The 27018-nt window shown below is 34.1% G+C and overlaps 1 protein-coding gene and 1 long non-coding RNA gene across 33 annotated transcripts in view; one reads left to right on the top strand and one right to left on the bottom strand.

Annotated features, from left to right (window-relative positions):
* dgkza (diacylglycerol kinase, zeta a) overlaps window positions 1-27018 on the bottom strand; it is a 195478-nt gene that overhangs the window by 158657 nt on the left and 9803 nt on the right. The window lies entirely within an intron of this gene.
* Window positions 17650-25168, top strand: LOC101882371 (uncharacterized). Of its 17 annotated transcripts, none has more exons than XR_015496004.1 (14): window positions 17774-17960; window positions 18241-18370; window positions 19615-19648; window positions 19809-19838; window positions 19930-19999; window positions 20313-20342; window positions 20439-20508; window positions 20596-20623; window positions 20833-20862; window positions 20917-20986; window positions 21346-21390; window positions 22351-22481; window positions 22537-22668; window positions 24890-25168. It is a non-coding gene; the product is annotated as an uncharacterized LOC101882371 (long non-coding RNA). The 17 variants fall into 17 exon arrangements; XR_015495996.1 differs by having other exon boundaries at window positions 22348-22481; XR_015496002.1 differs by having other exon boundaries at window positions 21346-21408; window positions 22348-22481.

Raw genomic sequence — 27018 nt, 5'->3', positions numbered from 1 at the left:
GATGCCCAAGCTTTTTGAGTTGAGTTTTGCAGCAAAGTTTGACATTTGATACTGTAACAAAAATTAAATCACACATAAACATACCCACATATACACATACAAAAGTACGTTTTAACAAATTACAATTTAATCAGAGTGACAACAGATGATGGGACACAGCTATTCCTGTAACGTTTTGTCCTAATAAAAAGCATCTGAAACCATCGACCCGAAGGGAGTAGGATAAAATCCTCAGACAGAGGATGAGCGCTTCAGCTACTAATGTTCTGGGCAATACGTAAAAGCTGCCTACTATACAGGGATTCAATATTCAGCTGTGATTCACCAATCAACCTGCCAGACCACCTAATAACCTGGCTCAGTCTATTCCTGTTTTTAAGGGACAGACTTAAAAACCATGCCAGGAGAGCGAAGGATAGAATAGACTCACAATAGAAAAAGAGCAAGCATATTGGGGCCAATGTGAAAACGTGGTAGTTTCCCGAGATAAAAAAAAAAGGTGCTGATGCCACTTCTTGCACACAGGATCACAGTTTGCCTCAAAAAACTGGGGCAAAGAGAAGAGAAGAGAAGAGAAGAGAAGAGAAGAGAAGAGAAGAGAAGAGAAGAGAAGAGAAGAGAAGAGAAGAGAAGAGAAAGAGAATGATGGGGATGGTTTCGAGATTGTCAATTTAAATTAAATGTTTAGCTACATTTTAGTTTGGTTATCAATTACAAATTAAATATTTCAATCAAACTGTGTAAATTAATCAGATTATGTTTAAATGTAAATATTGTGACTTGACAATGCAGAGACTTTGGTGAGCAAATCCAGTCAAAGGCGGATTCTGCGTGACTAGTCTATTCAGCATTGAACTCCATGTGTTATAAATGTGATCGTTTATGCTTTTATTGCAATAAGTTATCATTTTAAAGGTTATTCAGCATTAGTTAATGTTTTCTGTTTATTTTGAATATTGGGAAATTACCCATTGCAACTTTAATGTAATATAATTTGGTATATTTACCTTTGGCCCATTGTTCTCAATGATATTTAGTTTTTGGCCTTTAATACAAAAAAGTTTGGTCACCGCTGCTCTAGAAAGACTGAAACACTGTGGACTGATTTATACTTCAGATGCTAACATGCTACATCTTGTTTAAAACAAAACCAGGCATGTCCAAAGTATGTCATCAGCATGAATGTGTACACTATACTGACACTGAGGAGAAGAATTTGGAGAATACATTTGTTATGTTTGTTTTACTGTATGTGTGCACAAATGTATGATAGTATTCTGAGTAAACCAGTGCAGGTATAGGGTCTGGACTAATAGAGGACCATTTTAACATACTGTACATGCTGTCGAACACATGAAAATATATTACATGGAACCTGAGAGCTCCATCATCGTCTAGATCACTGATGCCCAAAGTTGCATAGTATACCAATATATACCAGTGTAGGCAAAGGTCTGTTTCGAGGATTTTTTTTTTTGGGGATTTTTCCAGAATATTAAAAGAGTTGGAACCATTTTAGTATGAAAACTGTTGACCTGTAGCAAATTATTTAAACTAACTAGTGCTGCAAAAAAATACAGTACACTTTGTTATACTTGAAAATAGTTTTTGGTTACACTTTATTTTAAGGTTCAGTTCTCGCTCTTAGCAAACCATTATGACTTTGCTTCAATAAACTCATAATTTGCTCCGTATGAATAGTTATTAGGTTAATTTAGGTATTGGGTAGGATTAGGGATACAGAAAAAAGATCATTATCGAATGTACTAGTTTTGATTGGCTGGGTTGATTCTGTAGGAGAGTGAATCATGCATAATAAGCAAAAAAACAAACTACAAGCATAGATAAATGCAACAAAGCAAAGATGAAAGTAAAACAAACAGTGCACACTTTATGGTTTTGCATATGTAAATGTAAAAATTACACTGCAAATTTAACTCAACATTGCATATCTTTGCGATGTGACTATTGCTGATGAACTGAAACGATATATTGTGCAGCGCTAAGACTGACTATTCACAAATGAAGGATATTTCTTTTAATTTTTAGGAATAAAAAAAGAGAAAAAAATTATATACATTAGACTATTAAAGTGCGATGAATGTTAAACAGTCAGGACACACCGCGAGTTAAATGGATCATGTGAATTGGTCTCCACTCACTGTTCTGTTCACAACAGCTTGATGAATGTATTGAAAGCAAATGTTGAAAATCCATTGTACTGTTAATTGTACAGTTAATGTTTTCAGTCATATGACCTATGTAGAAACCTAGAGGGCAAAACTGCAGCACAGGCTTGTCAAGTTTCCATCGATTCCAAACTACAACTAGTCAGATCACATCTCAAAAGAAAAGCAAACATGTGTGAATCCAATTCAATTCAATTCAATTCAGCTTTATTTGTATAGCGCTTTTACAATGTAGATTGTGTCAAAGCAGCTTCACATAAATGGTCATAGTAACTGGATCAGGGTAGTTCAGTTCACAAGCATCACCCACCACTGTACAAACTAAAGACAACTGAACATAGTAAGACACTTAAAGGGAAAATCTTTGAAAAGCAAAAATTCTAAGTTTTAATTTATCCAAAACCAACAAAAACCATGATTAAATCTGGATTATTTAGGTAAATGTATTTAAATTGCTCAAATTACACATTAACAAACATTTAACTTGCAAACTAGGCAATTGTATAATCATATTTCATTATTAAGCTATAATAATGCACCTATTAAACGATTTAACCATCATCTTAAGATAACAGCCATTAAAACCAACATTTTGTTTAATTCTAAATCTACACTGCTGTAGAGACACAAGCAGTGACCACTTTAGCAACTCTCTATCTGTGATACTGGTATTCCATCTTCATGAGCCAAACTGTTAACATCATCAAGCTATTCCCAATATTAATCTTATCTTATTTAACACCATCAGCAAAAAAAAAATTGTTCACAACATCGCTACTTTTACCATCCCTGCATGAGACTTGGCATTTACAGTATAAGGACAAATATACACACACACAAAGGAAAAAAACTCCAATATGGCCTGGATATACTGAGCCCATATTGAGCTACACTGTGGCTGGTTTCATAAGCCAGCAGACGTCTGGCTACAGTCTAAAGTGGCTGCACTTAATCAGCCAACACTTAGCATTTAATCTTATTAGTTGTTATTCCATGTTCACTGTTGTATTCAGTGGCTTAACAAAATTGCTAAAACACAAAGCCCACAGCTACATTTTCAAAGGAATTCTTTTATTTGATGTTCAACAACACACTTTAAGGAGCAGCACTTTCTCTTTCAGTTGATGATAAGTAGCGAGATTTCATTCTCAGTAATAGCAGTGTTCACGGATGTAGTGACCGTTTTGTTCACAGTGGAGGAAAAGAACACTCAGTATCACGAAGAGAAACAGGACGTGCTAAGACAAAAACATTCATGAGATCAAAACAGTAACATCACCTAAAATGCAACCTGTCAAACAGTATTAGAATTCTGTACTCCACTACGGCAAAACATGCACTTGTCTCTAACTAAAGCCATATTGCTTTTATAGCGATAGGCTTTCCTGCCAGTCATTACCATTATATTACTGCATCATTCCCCTTTATGACCTGACCTTTCAGGTATCTCATTACTGCAAGCAGGGGCCTGTTCTGCAGAAGAACAGATTTTCTTCCCATTTTGATCCTCTTACTGCCAGCAGTACAGAGAAACCTAGGTCATTATCTGGCTTTAATGAGCCCCATCTTACGTGTTCTGGTTTCTGGGAAACCAAAAATCCCCTCAGTGGATGAAGTTCTGAGAAGATCTTTAGCTGGAGATCCGTGGTCTCAAAGGTCACGTACACACTGCAGCTTAATAAGGTAGCCACTCCTCAATTGTCTAGTATGGTTTCATACAGTATGCTCATATAAAAAAAAATTTACTATTATTTGAAATTGAAACCCATTTTAAAACCATCACAAACATATGGACAGCTTTAAATGATTTTTAAAGAGCCCCTTTTACGGGTTTTTTAAAATGAGCTGGGGCCTCATGTACGAAGACTTGCGTGGAAATCTTACTAAAACATTGCGTACGCACAAAGCTGTAAATGTGCGTACGCAGAAAAAAATTCAGATGTATGAAACACTGCGTACGCCAAATCTCACGCATATTCTTTTGTACATCTGAATGAACGTGAAACTGAGCGCAACATGCACGAGCACAAAACTCCTCCCTGCCTCCTCCCCCGTATGAATATGCAAATGACTATGCTAATGGCAAAACCCAACGAAAAAGCAATGGCAAAAGCAAGCAAAAAGAGAAACTTTGAACAGAATGTGAATTGGAGGTGCTGCTTTCGGAGGTAGACCGGAGGAAAGCGGTGTTATTTGCAAGTTTGTTCTCCGGAATTAACAACAAAAGAAAAAAATAGAGTGGGAGAGTTTAGCTGATGCGGTCAACACAGTTGGGTCTGAACATCGCACTGAGTGCATTAAAAAAAAGAAATAGTGTGGTTTATATCTGTAAAATGTTGCAGGATGCTTAACAGTCTCAGTGGCGCTACTCGTAAGACGCATGTGATCATGAATTGATACATTCGAGCATGAACTCGGCTCGAATCCAGCGTCTGATGAACTCTTAGTTGTTTTTTCCCCCGCTACATATCAGATTTTGCCAACTATTTATCACGAGAAAGACAAGTAGGAATCATTAATAAGTTAATATCAATAAGCATCATATTTTATTTGCACATTTATTGAATGGAAATGTTTCTGATTCACGCTTGCAAATTCATCTTCAGATAGTGTCTTTATAGCAATGTGCGTGCGGTAGATCGCTCAGATTACATTGGGAAAACAGGCGACTGCTGCAAATTGTGCTTTAATGTTTAGCTGGTCAAATGTATGGTATGGAAACCTTATATACCTGCTAGATGAACCCGTCTCATACAGCTGCCATTGCAAGGCTCAGACGCTTTGTAGAGAGGAATTTAACACAACTGCCTCTAGGAGTCGCCAATGGAAATAAAACAGACACGCACAAAAAATGTGCGTACGCCTGCCAGAAAGCTGCCGTGAAGCTGCGCACATTCCCACGTTCAGTTCATTGTTAGTAAATCCAAACGTGAGCGATTCTGAGCGTAAAACCTGGCGTACGCAAAGTTTTTGTGCGTACGCAGCGTTGATACATGAGGCCCCTGCTGTGTGTATCACAGCTCTAAGTAAATGAAAACATCCAGCTGAGGTTTAAATCTGAAAGTGCATCATGATTAGGGTTGTAACAATATACCGGTATGACGGTTTACCACGATTTGAACGTGCACGATTATCATACCATGAACAATTGCATATCAACGGTTTTAACCCTTAAAGACCGAGACAGCCGCCCGCGGCTAAAAATAAGTATAGCTCTTAAATGTTTAATAACTTTTGATCCGCTGATCTGATTCATACAATTCAAAGATTGGCATAAAGAAGAGAATCTCAGCTTTCCAGTGCTGTATCACATAACATCGCGGACTTTCAGAGGCTCCGGAATCAGTGCGGTTACGTCATCAAAATTTGACAACGCTGATTTGACAAAGAAACGCTCGTCACTGTGTCTCCGGACAAACCAGACATGATACATTGATGCATTGTCCCTCCTCCATGCCCAGATTGGTTCAAACTCGCTATATCACAACCAATAAGCATAGGTTTCACTTTTGTTTGTGGACCAACACTGAGCTTTTTGAACAACACGGAATGAGAGATAGGCATACATTTCTGCGCGGCTAAATAAAACGCAAAAAAAAAAAAAAAACGTTTTGCATGAAATAATTCTCATACTAAGTACTTTTGCATGCACAGCAGCACAGAAACATGACAAAACAGTGACACAGCAAAGACGAACTGCTGCTCCTGCTGTTTTCAAAAGACACAAATGAAGGTGCAGCTGTTTGTCTGCATTGCAGACAACCAAATACAAATCCATATCCACAGACAACCATATCCATGCTGGCACATAAAACCTAAGGATGTTCCATATTGAATCTAGTTTCGTTATGTAACTATTTATAGTATAGTAAATATATCTATTTTTTTACTGAGGATTTGCACCATGTTTATTTGGACTTTGACACATTATTTATTATTTTTTATTTGTTCATTGTACAAGTGGACACATTCTCTCACCTCAGCGGTCAAGATTAAGTCCTGAAAATCTCAACATGCTTACATTTCTTCATCACAACCTAGACTGAAAAAAAAAAACGCTTTAAATACATGTTTACAGCCATAAACTTGGTATTGCACTTTTGGTCTCCCATTTATCCTGCTTATAAGGAAGGACAGTTTAAGTTTATTTTTGTCTAATCTTAAAAGACCTTGCTTGTTTATTCCTTCTAATTTAATTTATTAAAATGGGAGATTTTTCAGTTTATTTTTATAAAAGACTTCTTTAGTTCTATTAAAATGGTTCTTTCAAAAGTTTGTTGAAATAAAACCTTTGTTCAGTCAGAAAACGTGTTCTTATTCTTTTCAGGGTCTTTGCTATGAGAATTACTATTTAATACCGTATACCGCAAAACCGTCAAACCGTGGTATTGTTTTAGACGATTATCATACCGTAAAAAATTCATACCGTTACAACCCTAATCATGATTAAAACTATTGATTCTTTAATGAAATAGTTGACTCAGAGTCGCATAAATGAATTGTGTTGGGTTCGGAATTTTTTGCCTAAACGCATCAACGTTGATACGGTGCATCCCCAAATATGTAGTGCAGGATCCAGTAAAACATAAATGCACCTTCCCCTTCAGACACTAACGGAGCGCGGGAGATCACGGGACTGATCATGACCCGAGGATGACGATTACTGAGAGATGAAGATTTGGCTAGAAGTTCAAGGGTTGAAGTTCATTTGCATAACACCACACTATAGCCAACCTTGTGTTTGGTTCTGTGAATATATATATATATATATATATATATATATATATATATATATATATATATATATATATATATATATATATATATATATATATATTTTTTTTTTTTTTTTTTTTTTTTTCAAAAACCTATGCTGCAGTGTGGGATTCGCTGACCGTTTGCTATTTAAGGAAATAGCAGCAGAGACTATAATGGGACTTTGTCAGTAACTGTTACAGTTCATATGGTTTTCTTCTAGTTCATATAGCTTTTTCTTCATCCAGATCATCACATGCAAGTCTTATTAAAATTGTTACACATCTGAACCATAATTATTCTGACTACATGGCATATACCAAATTAAAGCAGCGTTTCTCCCACTTCCAATGATATGACACATTTATGGAAAATTTTTTAAAGTTTTGTAAAACAGGTCTAACTTTTATAATGTGATGAACCAAAGTGCACAACAAAACAATTAAACTAATGGGCATGGTACAGCGGCTTTTAGTTATTATATTTAGCTATAAAATTGTAATACAATAAATAGATAAAATATATATCATAAATTACTATAGTATAGCAGCACGGTGGCGCAGTGGGTAGCACAATCGCCTCACAGCAAAAAGGTCACTGGTTCGAGCCCTGGCTAGGTCAGTTGGCGTTTCTGTGTGGAGTTTGCATGTTCTTCCCGTGTGTGCGTGGGTTTCCTCCAGGTGCTCCGGTTTCCCCCACAAGTCCAAAGCCATGCGTTATAGGTGAATTGGGTAAGCTGAATTAGCCGTAGTGTATGTGTGTGAATGAGTGTTTATGGATATTTCCTAGCGATGGGTTGCAGTTGGATGTATAACATATGCTGTATAAGTTGGCAGTTCATTGCGCTATGGTGACCCCAGATTAATAAAGGGACTAAGCCGAAAAAAAAAAAATCAATGAATGAATGAAAATTATTTTTCATGTGGCTGCATTAAATTGGCTGTATAAAGACTGTTAAAATATATTTAGCACAAAAAAGATAGCCCAAAACAAACTTTCATTCAAATTTAAAGTTTGAGTCTTGCACATTATCCTCCAAAACATAATCCACCATAGGATGTTGTTTTCTGCTTTCTGTTACTCGTGCTTTTTAACTGCTGGCATAACAATTCTTCACAGCATAGCATCAGTATCCTCTCTAACCAAAATATTTTGTGGTGAATCAGCCATTAAAATGACCTTTAAATAACTAAGTTACACTGATACATGTTGAGCTTTAAAACAAAATCGACAGATATTAAAATTTTAGCATTGAAATCCAAACAGAAACTAGAACAAGGGTAAAGTCGCAGCTTGCCTGTCGTTACTGCAACTGATCTGATGTTTGCAATTATAGAGATATTAAATTATTAGACATTAAATTTTTATATTAGTCTGTTTGCAGTCTCTAATTGTAGAAAAAGAAATATATTAATGATAGGAGATTAAGGTTTAGATTTTATAGTCTCCTAAAAATAAACCCAGAGATTATTAAAATCAGTGGGTTTTTTTCTAGAAAATGTTCATAAAATCGTTCATTTCAGTATTTATAATGTTATAAATGTAAATATAGTGAGGCAGTGGCGCAGTAGGTAGTGCTGTCACCTCACAGCGAGAAGGTCGTTGGGTCGAACCTCGGCTCAGTTGGGGTTTCTGTGTGGAGTTTGCATGTTCTCCCTGCCTTCGCGTGGGTTTCCTCCGGGTGCTCCGGTTTCCCCCACAGTCCAAAGACATGCGGTACAGGTGAATTGGGTAGGCTAAATTGTCCGTTGTGTGTGTGTGTGTGTGTGTGTGTGTGTGTGTTTGTGTGTGAATGTGTGTGTGGATGTTTCCCAGAGATAGGTTGTGGCTAGAAGGGCATCCACTGTGTAAAAACTTGCTGGATAAGTTGGCGGTTCATTCCGCTGTGGCGACCCCGGATTAATAAAGGGACTAAGCCGACAAGAAAATGAATGAATGAATAAATGTAAATATAATACTGTACTGTATCTCATAACCTTGATATTTAATCTATTATATGCTAAAATAAACAGGAATTGATGTCACTTTTATGATTACAAAACTTTGACAAGGTTTTTTTTTAGAAGTTTGACTTAAGCCAGGGTATCACAGATAGGGTTACATATAATGCTTCAGTGCCTGCGTTGACCAGAGCTCCATTGCTGGCTTGAGGTCCTGTGCTGATCTGTGTCAGATCTGTGCTCTGTGCTTTCCTGTCAATGCTCTACTGTCCAGTCAAAATTGGGTCAAAAAGGAATAGAAATCCCTAACCTATATAAAAAAAAAACATGTGACTTTTGAAAAAAAAAAATAAATATCGAAAAAAACATAGATCAGTGTCTGTCTGACACTTCGTAAATGAAGACCTCATATTGTTGCTATTGTTCCAATTCAGTCCAATGTTCTTTCTTAATACTCCACTTTAAGTAATATGTTTGTGGCTCCCATGTTTGAGGCTGACCTATTTTAGCTATAAATGTAGTGATGCATTGATCGTGATTTACCAGATTAGTTTTTTATATTTAACAAGAAACCAGATGGAAAAAAGACTATGGGTCCTATCATACACCCGGCGCAATGTGGCGCAAGGCGCGGCGCAATAGTCTTTTGCTAGTTTCAGCTTGGCGCAAGAGTTGTTTTAAGGTATTGCACTACGCTGTTTAAATAGCAAATGCATTTGCGCTCATTTGTGCGCCCATAGGCGTTCTGGTCTAAAAAGGAAGGCGTTCTGAGGCGCACTGCTAGCGCGTTGCTATTTTGAGAAACTATAATAGATTTTTTAATAGACCAAAACAAACCCGGTCTACACTCCAGCGCAGAGTTGCGCCTCGCTTCCACATTGCTTTATACACACAGGAAGATGTAGAGCAATACGCAAATATCTTTACATATGAAAAAATATAGGGTATAATAAGAATATGTATAGGATATAAATATAAAGGATTAAAATATTACAAAACATATTATTTTCTAGCCTACATAAATATGAAAAACCATTGCTTTTATGTCTTCTTCATCTCGGGAGGCTTTTTCAGTTCATTCAAAGCAATTTGCTTTTGTATAATGTTATTATTATTAGCAGTATTATTTATTATATCCCTATTTATATTTGTTTTATCAAAAACAAGCTTAGATTTGCCCACCTGTCAGGTTTTAGACCATATGGGGCACAGCATGTGTTGTAGGATAAAACTCAGGTTTTTGAACACACTTCGTTATTATTGTTCATTTATTCGTTTGCTGGAAATTAGAACTGAATTTAAAAAATAGTTTTGAAACAAATATTTGCACTTTATCAAACGAAATTATTTATTTATAGGCTAATTGATGTCTGTGCGTAAAGGTTTCACTATCCAAGAGCGAAAGTGAAAGTAGAAAATTTATCTCTCATTCTGGGTAGATGCTCAGTTTAACGTTTTTTTCGTAAAAAAAAACAAAAAAAAACTGTTAACTGCTTGTGAAATGCTCAGTTTTTCCACTTACCCTTACTCTACGTCATTTAAATAGCAAATGCGTTTATGGCGCGACGCAACTGGCTCTTAAAGGGAATGGAAGTGGAGACTCTGGTTGGTTTATTCTCAAAGCACACCTATAACTCATTAAGAAAATAAACTCAACCCTTTTAGACCATGCGCCACGGCGCAAAGCGGATTTTCCCGCCCTTAAAATAGCAAAAATGGATTCTGACACGCCCTGAAAGCGTTTGAGCCCTGCGTTTTGCACTGTGCGCATGGACCGTCAAAATAGAGTTAGTAGAATCGGCAACTTTTCTTAAATATTGGTCCATACAAAAGAGTAGCAGACATTCTCACGCAGTTGGCGATTTAAATAATTATATAATTTTAATATATTAAATGAAGATAGGGCGAAGCAGTGTCACAGTAGGTAGTGCTGTCGCGTCACAGCAAGAAGATTACTGGGTCGTTGGTTCGAGCCTCGGCTCAGTTGCCGTTTCACACAAAAATAGATTTTCATCTGATATTTCACACATCACAAACAGAATGTGTGCTGGTAAGGTTTTAGCAAAAAAATGTAATATATCATATACATAAATAACATAAATTTAACAGATGCACAATCAAGGAAGCCCATGGCATGTACAGCTGAAATAAGAACTATTAGCCCATCTTCGTTTTTGTTTTTTTTATATTTTATATTTCCCAAATGATGTTTAACAGAGCAAGGGCATTTTTACAGTATGTCTGATAAAAGTTATTTCTTCTGGCAAAAGTCTTAAATGTTTTAGCTAGAATAAAAGGAATTTTAAATTTTTTTAAACACCATTTTAATTATTAGCCCCTTTAAGCTAAATTTTTTTCGATAGACTACCGAATAAACCATCGTTATACATTGACTTGCCTAATTACCCTAACCTGCCAAGTTAACCTAATTAACCTAGTTAAGCCTTTAAATGTCACTTTAAGCTGTATAAAAGTGTCTTGAAAAATATCTAGTCAAATAATATTTACTGTCATTATGGCAAAGATAAAATAAATCGGTTATTAAAGATGAGTTATTAAAACTATTATGTTTAGAAATGTGTTAAAAAAAAAATTCTCTCTCCATTAAACAGAAATTGGGGGGAAGATAAACTGGGGGGGGGCTAATAATTCAGGGGGTTTAATAATTCTGACTTCAACTGTACATCAAGTATAGATGTTTACTCAAGCTTTAGACTTCGAAATATAAACCACAAGTGATTGCCTAAAATAAGCTTTAAAAGGAAACTGGCCAAACACATAAATATGATACATTTACTGAAGGTTAAAGTTCCTTTCAATAAAAGCAGAATATCTCGTGTTTGTCTGTGAGTGTTTGGTGATTCCTGTTATCGCCTGTGCTGCCTGTCAGGATTCAGCATGTCTCTCTCTGACTGCATCTGTTCTTTGCCTTCAGCTTCTCTTTTAACATTTTCTGTATAGACTTTGTAGCATAAAGCTGTGCAGTCTGTTTGCAGATCCAGCATATATCAGTCAAACTAAAATAAAAACCATCTGCTTGCTGATCACATGTTTAGAACAAAAATAATTTGGTTCCAGTTTTTTGCACACTAATTACCTATTGTGGGTATCTCATTAGTGGCAGTCCAATCAAAAGTTGAGATTAGGGAGGCTCTGACACAATCAGAATTAGAAAAATAACAGCAATGACACCACAAAGAAGTTCTGGGCGATTAATCAAAAAGTGATCAAAATGGACATTCAGAACTTATAATTGAACAAATTTTTCCAGATCAATTTTTTAAAATTACTTTCCCTACTTTGTGTGGAGTCACGTGATTCCGCTCTGTTAAGCCTTTATTTATACTTCTGCGACCATTTTGCTGCCACGATGATTGGAGGCTGCGCCAGAGATGCCTTGAGACAGCACATTTTCCATAAAATTTTAATTATTATTTACAATAAAATATTTGTATACTGTAGATGCAAGAAATGCACTGTTTAAAATATTATGTACAGGATTTGGAAGAGTTATTTGATTTAGAAGAGAAACTGCTTATTATTTACTTTTAATAGAAAAAACATTGAAAATAATTTATTCTGTTTCCAACAGTGCAAGATATTTATTTTTCACTTTTTTATAAGAAAAGTTTGTTTTAGGCAATGTGTGTTTTAATTTCAGTTGTTTAACGTTGATCTTCTACAGATAAACATAGATATTAGATAGTGTGCATTTCCTTTAATTGTTTTAAAATCAAGTAAAGCACTCCTCATTCAGAAATCTCTCATTTGTAATATGTCATCATTTTTACTGTACAAAACTTCTTAGTAAATAAAAATAAAATAATTATTAATTAAGCGTAATGGAGTTCAAATGTTTATTAAATCGAGATTTTGATTTTACACCAAATTCCCCGCAGCCCAAACTAAAAATGAAGGATATTTTTAGGTAATAAATTGGTTGCAACAAGCAATTGTGTCATACCCCTGATCATGCAGGGGTGAAAATCTGGCTGGAAAGAAAAATATGCTAAAATCTTTAAGTGTGTGGCCAGCCATTTTCTGAATGAAATTGCATAATTGTATACTAAATTTCACTTTAACTTGATTTGCATCAGTTTTAGAAGTCAACTTAAAAACAAAACTTTTACAAATATGTCTTCTGAGAAAAATCGTGACGTGTTGAAAACTTATTTCCCCCACTCCCGCATCAGTCGCGTTGGTTCACAGACATTCACAAATCCTCTCCTCCTTTGACCTCATGAGATCGTAAAGTGTCCAATCATTTCCCACACAATCTCACTGCAATTCGTAACTTTTTGATTTAGTGGCTAATTCATATGAATTCGTACAATCTAATTTATACAATTTAGTATGATTTGCTCATTCCCGAATGAAGGTTGGGTTTAGGGGTGAGGTTAGGTGCCACGTCTCTTTTTTAAAATCGTACAATTTCGTACGACTGAGCTTGTACGAATTCATACGAATTAGCCACTAAACTGGCAAAACGTAAAATACTTGCGCTTTCTTGTGAGATCAGGCTGGTATTTCAGTATCTCGTCAGAAGTAGTAGATTCTAGTTACATTTCAGCTACTGATTTAAGAATCCTGAGAATTCAGACACACTAATACATGGGGTTAATCTATGTGCATTTTGGAAGTGGAAAAAGATGCAGATGATGTAGCTTGATTGGGCTTGTTATTTAGACTGAGTGAAGTCTGCTATAGATAACTTTAATAACTGAACATACACACAAAAATCAGCAAAGAAAATTGCAATTGTAGATGCTGTATGAATAGCCATAATTCACTTTTGATAATCAAATTGTGTACTGAATAATACCAGGAATCAAAACCCCTTGATACAGACAGCAGGCTTCGTAAAGCAGACAAGCGCTTTGGAAAAATCAATGCACTACATAGCAAACAGAGTCCATGCAGGGCCAGCAGCGGCCCAACCCCCTACTTCATCAAAGACAAATCTGATAGAGACAAGAGTGACTCGTCCTGAACCATATCACCGTCTCCTTCATCTTAATCAGCCCTGGTAGACTACAAAGCCCATTATTCATAATTCATGTAGGTCTGGTGGTTTTAATGTCATTAGGCTGCTTCAATGGGCAATGTGTGGTTTCATAAAAGACCAGCTGGTGGTGTGTCATCTGTATAAAGACAGATCTGCTCAGCTTCCGTGTACATCTCCAAAACAAGGTCTGAGCCATCTGACAGAAGTACTGGACTGTGTCCATGCCACTGAGCTTTGATTAACAAGATATGTCAAAAAAATACAGAACAATTACACTTTGAATGCATGATGTTCCCGAGATCTGTCAGCTCTTTCCTTTAGCTCTTTTGTTCTTCATTTTAATCCCTTGTTTCAATCGCTGATTCAAAGATTGATACAATAATTGCTCTAAGTGTTTAGCATGTGAAGGTTAACCAAATGTTAAAGTATGAAAAAAATAACAACATAAAACAATCCAATGACAAGAGACCATGTTATACAGTTATTGTATCACAGATAAAAGTTGTAATAAACACAAAATAATTTAGCAATACTTGTTCTACAGTTTTACATTACACAATTATAAATAAAATTGATGCCGTGAAACATAAGCAGAAACAAATATAGGGAACGCAAACAACGATTTATTTTTAGCTGAATGCATTAAGGAATGAGTCTGGGGACAATAGGATAACATAACCTGTGATGTTGGCATATTACATTTGAAAAGGCATATGAATAAATGTTAATTACCTGACATACTTAATCCAGCCATTTAAAAACATTGTACTAGTTCTGACAAATGTACCACCACTTGAAAGTAAAGTAAAATCTGACACTATTATCAAATATTTATAAAATCTATATTACTATACACACTATATTGCCATATATCCAAAATAGAGTCTTTATGTCTAGTAAAGGGTGATGTTTGTTTTTCCTTTTCAATTATTTAGCAAGCATCTTTCTAAATCTCATGTCTAGGCCCTAGGGCTGCAAGATTAATCGAAAAAAAGATTACGATCTTAATCCGGCATCTGTACAATTCAGCCAATTATTTTTTCAAGTTCGGGAAGAAGTATAAAGGAGGTCGCTTTTGTCTCCACATTGTTTTACATAAATTACTCAGCAACGTGGACACCTCCAAATAGTGTTGAAAGAGTTTAATGACATATTCACGGCCACGAATAACACGTGAGCTTGTTTGCTACTGTGCACGCAAATGATGTGTGAACAAAAACTGCTAAGGCTGTGAATAACAGGTAATGAAGTTGTAAATAATGTTCAGTTTGTTGTACAGACCGATCGTTTGAAAGCCGCGTAGGAAGTATGATTTACACTAGGGTTGAGCAGTATGTTGAGTTCTGGGGATATATCGGTATGATTCCCCAACGTGATGCGGGATTATCCAATACTTTCATATCGATATGTTTAGAGGCCCCTCGTGCCCATTCTGCACGAAACAGACGCACAAATGAGCACATGGGTTTGTTTATTACACAACAGTCTCTTCTTTACATTTAGGTTATAAAACATTTAGCTCTGCATTCGGGTCTGTTATTGTATATTGACTTTAATTTTGATTATATTCTAATCACTGTATTTGTATTTATTTATTTATTTAGTTAGTTTTATTGATTTATTTATTTTAAACAGAATAAATGAAAGACCTGATTTGATTTGTGTGTGCCTAGTGTACAAACAGTTGGTGGTTTAAACAATTATTAAAACTTAAAAAAAAAAAAAAAGAAGTAAATAAAAAAACAGGATTTTTTCTATTTAATATCTCGCTGCAAACTACTCTTTCAACAAACAACAATATCAGAATGATAATTATAATGATTATAATAAAAGGTAGGAAAATGAATTATATTTTATTTAAAAACTGTTTAACAAAGTTTTAATAAAGGTTTTCACTCTCAAGTAACCATTTATGGGAAAATACCGCATATATATTGTATACTGTCATTCCTCCTAAAAATAGCGAGATATGATTTTTTGCCCATAACGTCCAGACCTAATTTGCATGCAAGTTTTCTTAGGCAAAGTGACGGCAGCCATGACATGAGCCGCACTGAAAGTGAAACCGAAAGCGCACACATCATTTAAATCAGTGTTTCCCAACCATATTCCTGGAGGACAACCAGCTCTGCACATTTTCGGTGTCTCCTTAAACAAACACACCTGATTCAGATCATCAGCTCATTAGCAGAGACTGAAAGACCTGTAATGGGTGTGACAGACAAATGAAACATCTAGAACATGCAGTGTTGGTGGTCCTCCAGGAACGTGGTTGAGAAACACTGAATTAAATTATCATATCGCATTTTAGAATTATGATTTCAACAAGCACTTTTTCTTTCATAGTGAACTTAGTGTTGTGCATGAGAATAAATGTTTAACAGTGTCAGTGTAACTACTCTAGCCAGTAAAACGTTGAATAATGCAAGAGAGAAACTGATAATGACAAATGTCTGATTTTTTTCAGTGAAAACAAATGGTCTAATAATGTTGTCAATGACAGACTGCAAACATATATCTCAAACAGAATAATTCAACTACAAAATGATGAATATCTGTATTCTAATGCATCACTTTTACTGTATTAATAAACAGGACAAATTAAAGTCTGTTTAAGCTCACCGTTCTAAGTCTATTAAAAATTTTACATTTTAGCACACATAGGCTTAATATTATTTGTGTTGTTTACGGTATGTTTGAAAAATAACAATAATTGTAGGCTACTCATATTAGCCTTCATTTTTACATCTACAGAAACGTGAGAAAATTGTGATCTTTATTTTAAGCAAAAAAAAAATCTCATTCTCATTTTAGCCATAATTGTGCAGCCCTAGATCCTTTGTAAAGAAAAATTACTAAACAACAGATTCCAAAACTATAAGTCAAACTTAAATGTAAAATACAACTGAACTAGTAATTTAATGTGTACTGTTTTGCTAACACCATCTGGATATGCCACGTCTCACCATATGCATCTGTGTTTGAAAAACGGAAACACTATTTCACAGTAACGTTTTTTATTTACTGATCTATCATTAGTGATATAACACCCAGTTTGTGTGTGTGTGTGTGTGTGTGTTTGTCTGTATGTGTGGTGTTGTGGTGGTAATCCAGTACTGGATTAGTCATCCGTGTAAATCTACATAGCGGATAACACGTAGTGTAAAACTTCCTCGCTCTGACCCGACCAGACCTGACCTTACACAAGATTAAATACAGAAATTTTTTTTTTTTTTGGAATAAATATAATGTCATTTTCTGATTAAAAAACAAATCTTCTAACTTATGATTTCTCCAAAACACACAACTTTAAAATATAATATCCTCGAAAACATTCTGGCACGAGGCATAAACTAAGCCTTTGATGACTGCTCAAGCAAACATATCACCATAAATATTGCAATAAATAGCAAATATTGCAATTTGAAGAAGCCAGCAGTTCTCTACAGGAATGCTGTTTTCTCAGTGTTATCTAACTGTCAGACAAAGCTGAGAAATATCAGAACATTGCTTTTAGAAGAGCTTTAAATTAAGCTGAATCACCAGCAAAGCACTTAATCATCTGTAGTCCACTGGTAATATTTCCTGTTATGTTAATAATATGCCAAATAAGTACTATGGCAGAAAAAATAAAGGTCAGGTTTACTAAGATTTTTTTATTGATTTATTGGTTGTTGTTGTTGTTGTTTTGTTTTTTGTTGTTGCTTTTTTTGCATTTCATTGCAGGTGCTAACTGCGTTGGTTTAGCACTCGATTTACTGCAGATTGATTATGCAAATGAGACCATGAACATGGGTATTATTTTAGGGCTGATTGACTAAGATGCAAAATAAACACAAAGAGGTAAAACAAGTGGATCTATATGTTATACGTTTATAAGGCTGCACTGTAAAAAAAATCTGTAAAATAACAGTTAAATGACTGTATATTTTAACGGATTTTTTCCGTATACACGTATTACGGGTGTTTTTCCGTTTATATACATTTTTGAATTGCATTATGGGAAGGGGATCGCAGCTCAGGCAGCGTTTGATGGACACCGGGACATATTTCTTCCTCTGTTTTTCCCTGGTAAGTACGATTAATAAAACATATAACAATATTTTAGTTAAAATACTGCTTTATTACATTTGTATCGTTATTTAAAATTATTTTTGTCTTGTCTGAAGCGGCCATGGAAAGTACAGCAGTGAATTACGTTTAATATTGTTAATAAGATCAGACTTTATATCATTAAGTTCAAACTGAGCTATGAGTGGTTAAATGTAATTTAAACAAGCATTTATCTAATAAATTTTTACCTTTTTATGCGTTTTCCTCATCAGTAAATATGATATCTGTTCATTTACAGTTGTTTGTCCGTATTTTTCTAAACTGCCGTGCGCGGGAAGTGATGTGACGTCCCACTCACTCCCTCTGCACCTGCGTGAGTCTGACTGGATTAACGGTAAAACGTCAGCTTGTCTGTGAGAGTGTAAAAGGTATGTTAATTATTTAATAGAAATATAAATGTTTTCTTTGTACAGTGCATTGAACAAGGGATAGCATTCAAAGTTTGTGACACTGTGTAATTTGGTTGATATATAGTGCTGAAGGTGTATATCGATGACTGGTTAACGTTACCTTGAATGAACCCTAACGTTAACGTGTTTCAAACGCTCGTAACACCTGACCGTCTGTGTTTGTTTGCATATTAATAACTAATTTCATATTTTTACTGACGTTATCAAATGTTAACTTTGGTTTGACCGACGTATTAAGGCTGTGTGACCGAGATTCAGCTGAACAGCTTTGCTATTAGTTAGACCCGCGTGAATTTGAGGCATTGTGTAAATCGGTATGAGGGGAAATACACACTCATAAAGTTATTATTAGTGGTGGGCCCTTATCAGCATTAACGTGCTGCGTTAACGCGAGACTTTTATCGCGCGATAAAAAAATATATCGCCGTTAATCTATTCTCAAGGTTGGGTTGGGAGCTGGGTGACTTTCATACTTTGGTAGTTTAGCGCGGATGTATACCTGACCGGTGAGCCGTCTGACAAACAAGTGCCCCTCTGAATCAAATCAGCAGGATGCCTGACTTTAACTGCAGTTCGGCAGTTTCACTTTAACTCATGAACATTCATTCATCCCGCGTGACAAACTGGGGTATTAGACGCAAATACGAAGCAATAACTGATGAGAGTGTTATATTAATAACGCTCACCAAATGGAACGAAAAAAAAAACTTCCGCATTTCGCGACGTGTGTTTGTGTGTACAGAGATAACAGAGTGGTACAGTAAGTGTGTGACATTTAAAAGTATATAGTGTTTACACTGTCATGCGTTTTAGGCCTCAAATACAACGTGTACCTTAAAGCACACAATTAAATGTTTGTTGTAGTCGAGTTGAACTGTCATGGATATTATACTTATGAACGTCTTGTCAACTTGCAGATTCAGCCAAGTTCACTTTTAAGAACCTCAACAGCTGCTAATATGAAGATATAAAGATGAGCTGTTCTTCAGTCTTAAAATTCTTCAGACTAACTGTCAGTTAGAATCATAGCAAATAATACTTTCATTACTATTAGGAGATCAGGAGTTTTATTTTAATGAAGCCTTGATAATAGAGTGAACTACACATGGTGTTATCACAAATGAAATCTTTTTATGTAGATTTTGAGTCTGAGTGTTTTCCACATATAATGTTCACTGATATTTTGTTTTGTTGACTTCCAGGTTCTTTCATTTTGGTTATAAGTACATGGTACAGGTAAATTCTTAGATTCAATCCAAACTGAATTTGAATTGATATGGACAAATTAAATAAAATACACATGGGATTTTAAATGTTTTCATTTTTTTATTATTCACGACGTTTGTGAAGTTTAAATGTAGACTGTCTCAAACTGAATGTGTTATTTTTGTTGTAGGTGTGTTGGTGTAAAAATTGATGCTGACTGGTTAGTACTGCATTTTTAACCATGAAAATAATGATTTATATTTAGCGTTGCATCTGTTGTCATTTTACCAAGAATGTGTTTGCTCTTTCAGAACTCAGGCAGTTGTGCTGGACCTTCTGTACTTTATACAGGAGATGACAGTAAACTTTCAAGTTTAAGAGGTAAGATATTCAGGGTTTTTCTGTTTGATTTTGAGTGTTTTGTAGATATAAGGTTCACTGATATAGGATATAAGATTTGCTGTATGTTTATGCTGTCATTTTGGTTATAAGTACAAGGTACATGTACATTTTCACAGCAATCTAAATTAAAATCTTAAATTTAATCCAAACTGAATTAATATGGACAGATTAAATAAAATACACCTGGGATTTTAAATGTTTTCATATTTTTATTATTTACGAAGTTTGTAAAATTTAAAAGTAGACTATATGCTGCATGTTTCAAACTGAATGAGTGTTATTTTTGTTGTAGGTGTGTTGGTGTAAAAATTGATGCTGACTGGTCAGTACTGCATTTTTTAACCAAAAAAATAAACAATGATTTATATTTAGCATTGCATCTATTGTAATTTTACCAAGAATGTGTTTGCTCTTTCAGAACTCAGGCAGTTGTGCTGGACCTTCTGTACCTTATACAGGAGATGACGGTAAACTTTGAAGTTTAAGAGGTAAAATGTTCAGCGTTTTTTCTGTTTGATTTTGAGTGTTTTGTGTATATATAAGGTTCACTGATATTTTGCTTTGTTGACTTCCAGGTTCTGTCATTTTGGTTATAAGTACAAGGTACAGGTACATTTTCACAGCAATCTAAATAAAAATCTTAAATCTTACGTTCAATCCAAACTAAATTTCAATTGATATAGACAAATGAAATAAAATACACCTGGGGTTTTAAATGTTTTCATTTTTTTATTATTCACAAAGTTTGTAAAGTATAACAGTAGACTACATGTTGCATGTTTCGAACTGAATGAGTGCTATTTTTGTTGTAGGTGTGTTGGTGTAGAAATTGATGCTGACTGGTCAGTACTGCATTTTTATAAATAATACAAAAAAATATGTGTTTGCTCTTTCAGAACTCAGGCAGTTGTGCTGGACCATCTGTACTTCATTCAGGGGATGACAGTAAACTGCAAAGTTTAAGAGGTAAAATGTTCAGCGTTTTTGTTTGATGTTAATGCTTTTATTTTTATTATTTGGCAAAACCAATTACTTGTACCTATATTTTTACTAAGTGTTTACATGAACACATTTTGCTTCAGTAATTTTGAAATTTTGTTAACATGTATTCAAACTAAAAGTACTGGGTTGATGTGGGTGTTTTATCTGGGGTTTTTTAAGCTGCAACTGTAATCTGTTAAATGAACAAAGCAGTTATTTATTATTATTATTATTTGTTTTTACAACATTTAAAATGTTACAAGTTCTTTATTTTGGTTATGTCTGTTTAAAATGATAAGGAAATAACTGGTCCACTGCTGAATCTCTTTTCTTTTCTCTCTTAGCCACCTGATGATGAGAAAGACATTATCAATGTAGGCATCTTGATGGTGGGCCAGGCCTTCATGGTGATTTTGTGACCGTTTAATCTATTTATCGTGATTGTAATAACATTTTTTCAGGATGCAAAACTGGCTAAAAATCAACTTTAAATTTTAACATTAATTGTATGATAGTGTGGTTGATTCAACATTTTATTTAATGTTGGGTTCATTGTAAAAAATGATTTAATTTTGGTTGAATAAATGCTGGTTTTGGGACAGTTTTGTCTATTTATCATCATAGAATTAACATTATTTCAGGGTGGAAAACTGCCTAAAAATCAGTGATGACTTTTAACATTGTTTCAATGATAGTTTGATTGATGTTTTAACATTTCAATGTTAATTTAACTTAGGTCTGCTATCTGGAAAAGAACTCATTTTAAAAAATGCAAAAAACTTATGAATGTGCCACTTGAATTTGGTATCACATGTAATTGGCATGTTATGGAATTTAACTATGGCAAATAAGTGAGAGGAGATGGAAAGCTATGATGTCTACACGTTTTCCTGAAACATTTGCAAGGTCAATTCTTTCTTGCTTAAAGATAGTGGAAAGGAAGAAAAAGTATAACAAAATGGTTTGTCGTTCTTTTTATTTTGTTTTCTTTCCTTTATTGTTGTTTTTTGCCTTATTTTTGTTTCTGCACTATATTTATTTCTTGTAATATTTGATTAAGTAAATAAGTTTTTAAAAATTTCTTTTAAATTATGTAGCAGACATGTATTTGAATAATTTTACATAATAATTATATTATTTATAATATTATCAATAATATTAATAATTTAACATATAGGTGTGCATATATGTACCCATATATGTACATATAATATAGGAAAACAGCCAATTTTATATGTGTCACATATATCAAAAACCTATATTAAACCATATGTTTATATAGGTTCTTTCCATGTGGGCGTGTACCAGACCCAACACACAACTCACTTTTCTTTTCTTTTTTTCAGAAGAAGAGTCCACAGCCACAATAACAAGATCATTGAGCTGTCTCCTAATTGTGGTCAGCTACATGTTTAGTCTCTTATGTGCTAAACATTATGTAGCCTAAGGAAGCAGCCCTGACTCTGTAGTTTATATGAAGGTATGTTTTTACATTTTTAAGTTTAGGTGATACATGTTTGTTGTATCTACAACAGGAGCATGCTGAGTAACTATCCAGAACGTAGATCCAAAGAAGAGAAAAGGGCACCAAGCAGAAACATACCATCTAAACTCCTTCGATTCCTGTCAGACCAGAAAGACTTTCAGAATCCTTGGAAGATTTAAAGGTAATTAAGCACACCGGTAACACTTTATAATAACTAAACACTATTGATTAATTTATTAAGCATTAGCAAAAAGTTCTGTTAAGCATTGACTCTACATTAATAGACCTTAGTATACAGTTTATAACTACAGCTGCAAATGCTGTAATTTTGACTTATAAGCACATCTATAATGTGCTTAATTATTTTGTTTTCATATTTTGTTAATGATTAATTTTTCATTCTAAATTTAGTATCGCATTATTTACAAACCAGTGATTTAAGAATAGTTGGTGTATTTTTTTTTCTTATCATTCAGAATGTTTAAGTAAATGGTTAATAAACTATTCAAACTAACATTTAAATATCTTATTATTCAGGCATATAGTAATAGTTGGGCAGCACAGTGGCTCAGTGGCTAGCACTGTCGCCTCACAGCAAGCAGGTCTCTGGTTCAAGTCTCAGTTGGCAATTCTGTATGGAGTTTGCATGTTTTCCCTGTGTTGCCGTGGGTTTCCTCCGGGTGCTCAGGTTTTCCCGACAGTCCAAAGACATGCGCTATAGGGAAATTGATTAACTAAATTGGCTGTAGTGTATGAGTGTGTTTGTAAATAAGTGTGTATGGGTGTTTCCAAGGGCGTACTCATGCTATGCAGAGTTACCTTGAAACTGGAAGCGTGCTTGTCTCCCCGACGCTTACGTCATCGATAATGTGCTGTTCAGTTTAACAAGTGCTCTCACTCAGCACAGTGGAGATTTCTTTATATTGTTATATCGTTTTAGTTGTTTAATATGCTGTGACACGCAGTCAAATATTTCGCCGAACAGATCAGCCACTTTTGACGCTCATAAACAATCAAAGTCATCGTGCTGCAGGTACTAGGAGGTTTGCTAAAGGTGCAGCTGTTGTGCAGTGAGGGGTTTGTGTCTTTTGTGACAGTTTGCAAGGGACGGTTTGATTTGGATAAATTAACCACTATTACTGTTCAATGAACGCAAACTGTCATTAATTGTTAAAGACGCAAACCCTTTACTGCACCACAGCTGCGCCTTTAGCAAACCTCCTATTCCTGCAGCACAAGGAATTTATGAACATCAAAAGTGGCTGATCTGTTCGGCGAAATATTTGACTTCGTGTTACTGCATCCCAAACGACTAAAACAAAATAATTTAAGAATTCTCCACTGTGCTGAGAGAGAGCACTTCTTAAACTAAACGGTGCATCATCGATGATGTAAGAGTGCTCAGGCTCGAATGCAATGTGAGTGCGGGACGTCAGGGGAGACGGTAGGGAGGAAAAGCGTGCTTCGGCCTGGTTCAAGGCAACTGTACATAGTGCGAGTACACACTAAGCTGAAGGAAAATACATGAATGAATAGTAATAGTTATACTTGTATATAAAGTATAAAAAAATAAGTATATGAAGTATATACAATACTTATTTTAATAAGTGCTTTTGTTAACTTCATCCAGTTTTGTAGCCTAAAGTGAGGATTGTTTATGCTTTGTAAATCCCCTTATAAATCACAATTAAAGGTTCAGTTATATTCTAAGAATGAAATTCATTTTATTGTATTAAATGAAAAATAAATCTGATCTAAAATAAAATTACTGTACAGTTTAAACCTAGCTAAATAACACTGAAATGTTGCATCGTAATATATCATTAAATTATTTTATTGTTGTTTTATCCAGTTTTATCTTATGTTTTGGCACTCCTGCTATTCAGCAAGGTTTCATATTTACAGTAATTACATTTTTTAGATAAGACTGTAATGATTTATTGTTAATTTATTACTGAGCCTTTAACTGTCGTTTATAAGGATTTATAAATCATAAATAATCCTCACTTTAGATTAGGCCACCAAACTGGAAGGATTTTGTAAATAATGCAATATAATATATATATATATATATATATATATATATATATATATATATATATATATATATATATATATATATATATATGTATATATATTTATTTATTTTTATTTTTTTATTATTTTTTATTATAAAAATAGTCATGTAAAATCAATCATTAAAGTTTGTTAACACAATTATTAAGCACATTATAAATGTGCTTAAGTCAAGATTACAGCATTTGTAGCTGTATTTAAAACCAACTACTAACATCTGTTAATGTAGAGTCAATGATTAACAGAACTATTGACATGCAAGGAATCACCCCAGTTGTAAGTGAAAAGTCATTAGTAATATTTTTTTTTGTTTGTTTGTTTTACAGCCATTGAAGTATCAGTATTGGAGAGGAAGAAGACCCAGTTATTTCGTCTGTTTCCTGCCATCTTGCAGTTAACCTGGTTTCTTAATGTAAAGTACTTGTAATTTGCCCACTTGTCCTTAATTATCTTAAAGCTAACATTTAAAACTAATTTGCTATGAGATTATTTGCCAAGACTTCTCACTGTGCGATTCACATGTCAATATGTATTATTGTGTGTATAACTAGCTATTTGGAATTCAAATGATTTGTATTCATTAAAGAATCTGTTTTAATTGCAAAGTTGTTTTTGTACTAATCATTGTAAGTTCACAGATAACAAGCTATGTACTGCTTCTCTACACATACAGTATAGAATAAATGTTTTGTTTTACTATTGTAAACCCTTAATAGTGTATTTCCCATATGTATATGTTTGTCCTTACCAATTGCCATTTCTATGCTGCTTGAAGAGCATTAAATTAGTAAAATAATTATTTTTTACAGTAGGTATCCCATTAAAACAAAGAATCTGTTTATTTTTTCACTGTAGGTATACTATTAAAACCCAAAAAACCCCTCTTTTTACAGTAGGTATACTATTAAAATACAGAATCTGTCTGTTTTTTTACAGTAGGTATACTATTAAAACACAAAAAAGTCCTCTTTTTACAGTAGGTATACTATTAAAATACAGAATCTGTCTGTTTTTTTTACAGTAGGTATACTATTAAAACACAGAATCTGTCTGTTTTTTTACAGTAGGTATACTATTAAAACACAGAATCTGTCTGTTTTTTTACAGTAGGTATACTATTAAAACACAGAATCTGTCTGTTTTTTTACAGTAGGTATACTATTAAAACACAGAATCTGTCTGTTTTTTTACAGTAGGTATACTATTAAAACACAGAATATTTCCGCTTTTTTACTGTTGGTATACCCTTAAAAACACAGAAAATAACCGTTTTTTTATATAGAAAACCCTTAAATTACAATAAAATGGTTGGTTATTTTACAGTAGTTTAACTGTCAAAAAACGGATATTTTTTAGTTTTTTTAATGTTGACACACTGTTAATTAACAGAAGTTTTCCGTTTTTAATTTACGGTAAAATATTTGTGTAATGAGCTGCCAGTACATTTTACCGTTTTTTTACGGAATTTTTTTTTAGAGTGTGACAACAACCTTAAAAATATTAGTAACTAAAATGGAATTACATCCACCAGACATGATTTAAGGTAGATGAAATAGTTCTATGCACATCGCGAGCATAACCATAAGTCATGGATTAATACAGGCTGAACCTAATTCGGACACAGATCCTATAAAGCTGAGATCTTCAACAGTAAATATTATTAAAGCATCTCCTTGTGTTTTAACAAAGAAAGATAAAGGTTTTACATTGCGAGTAGTGGTTGTTCCCTAGCAATATAACACATAGTACAGTTCAAAATAAAATTCAAATTGTGTTTTCAGGCTTCTCAGTTTTGCTTTATTGTCAATGTAGCAGAGTATGTTGTTACACCACAATCACAGACACTGCATTTGCTACTCCAAAAGGATTTAAGAGTAAACCCATGCTTCACTGAATACACGAACATTCACTGAAATTTTTCAATATTCTGTGGCAGTTTATACAGAGATATTATTCAGGGTATACTCATACCTTGAATATATTATGATATATGGGGCATATGTGTATATGCACAATTAAACTGTAATTCAATAAAACAATACTTTATATTCTAGTTCTTCTTTTTGGAGTTTTGAAAAAAATTGAAAAAGGGGAGAGGGTATTAAGGGATAGTGTACTATAATTAGGCAAAAGACAACTTTTTAGACCTCTCAATGATCCTGCTTATTATTAATATAATTATTATGCCCAGGAACAAATAGGCTGAATAAACCAATTTAATTTTAAACTAATTTGTTAAATTTAAAAAGAAAGACAAAAAAATGAATTGTGTGTTGAATCACTATTTTGTAATATCAACTGCAAATAGACATCTGCAAAATTCATTGTTAGGCAAATTATATAAAAATATCTGTGCAGCACAAATTCCTAAACATTAGATGAACCTCAAAAGGTGTAGACATATTCTGTCTAACAGAAAATAGGATATTTCTGACCAGAGCTTTTATACGAAACC

The sequence above is a fragment of the Danio rerio genome, chromosome 7 (genome assembly GCF_052040795.2).
Source record: "Danio rerio strain M-AB ecotype USA chromosome 7, GRCz13ab, whole genome shotgun sequence".
Taxonomy (NCBI): domain Eukaryota; kingdom Metazoa; phylum Chordata; class Actinopteri; order Cypriniformes; family Danionidae; genus Danio; species Danio rerio.
This window is presented reverse-complemented; position numbering and strand designations above follow the sequence as displayed.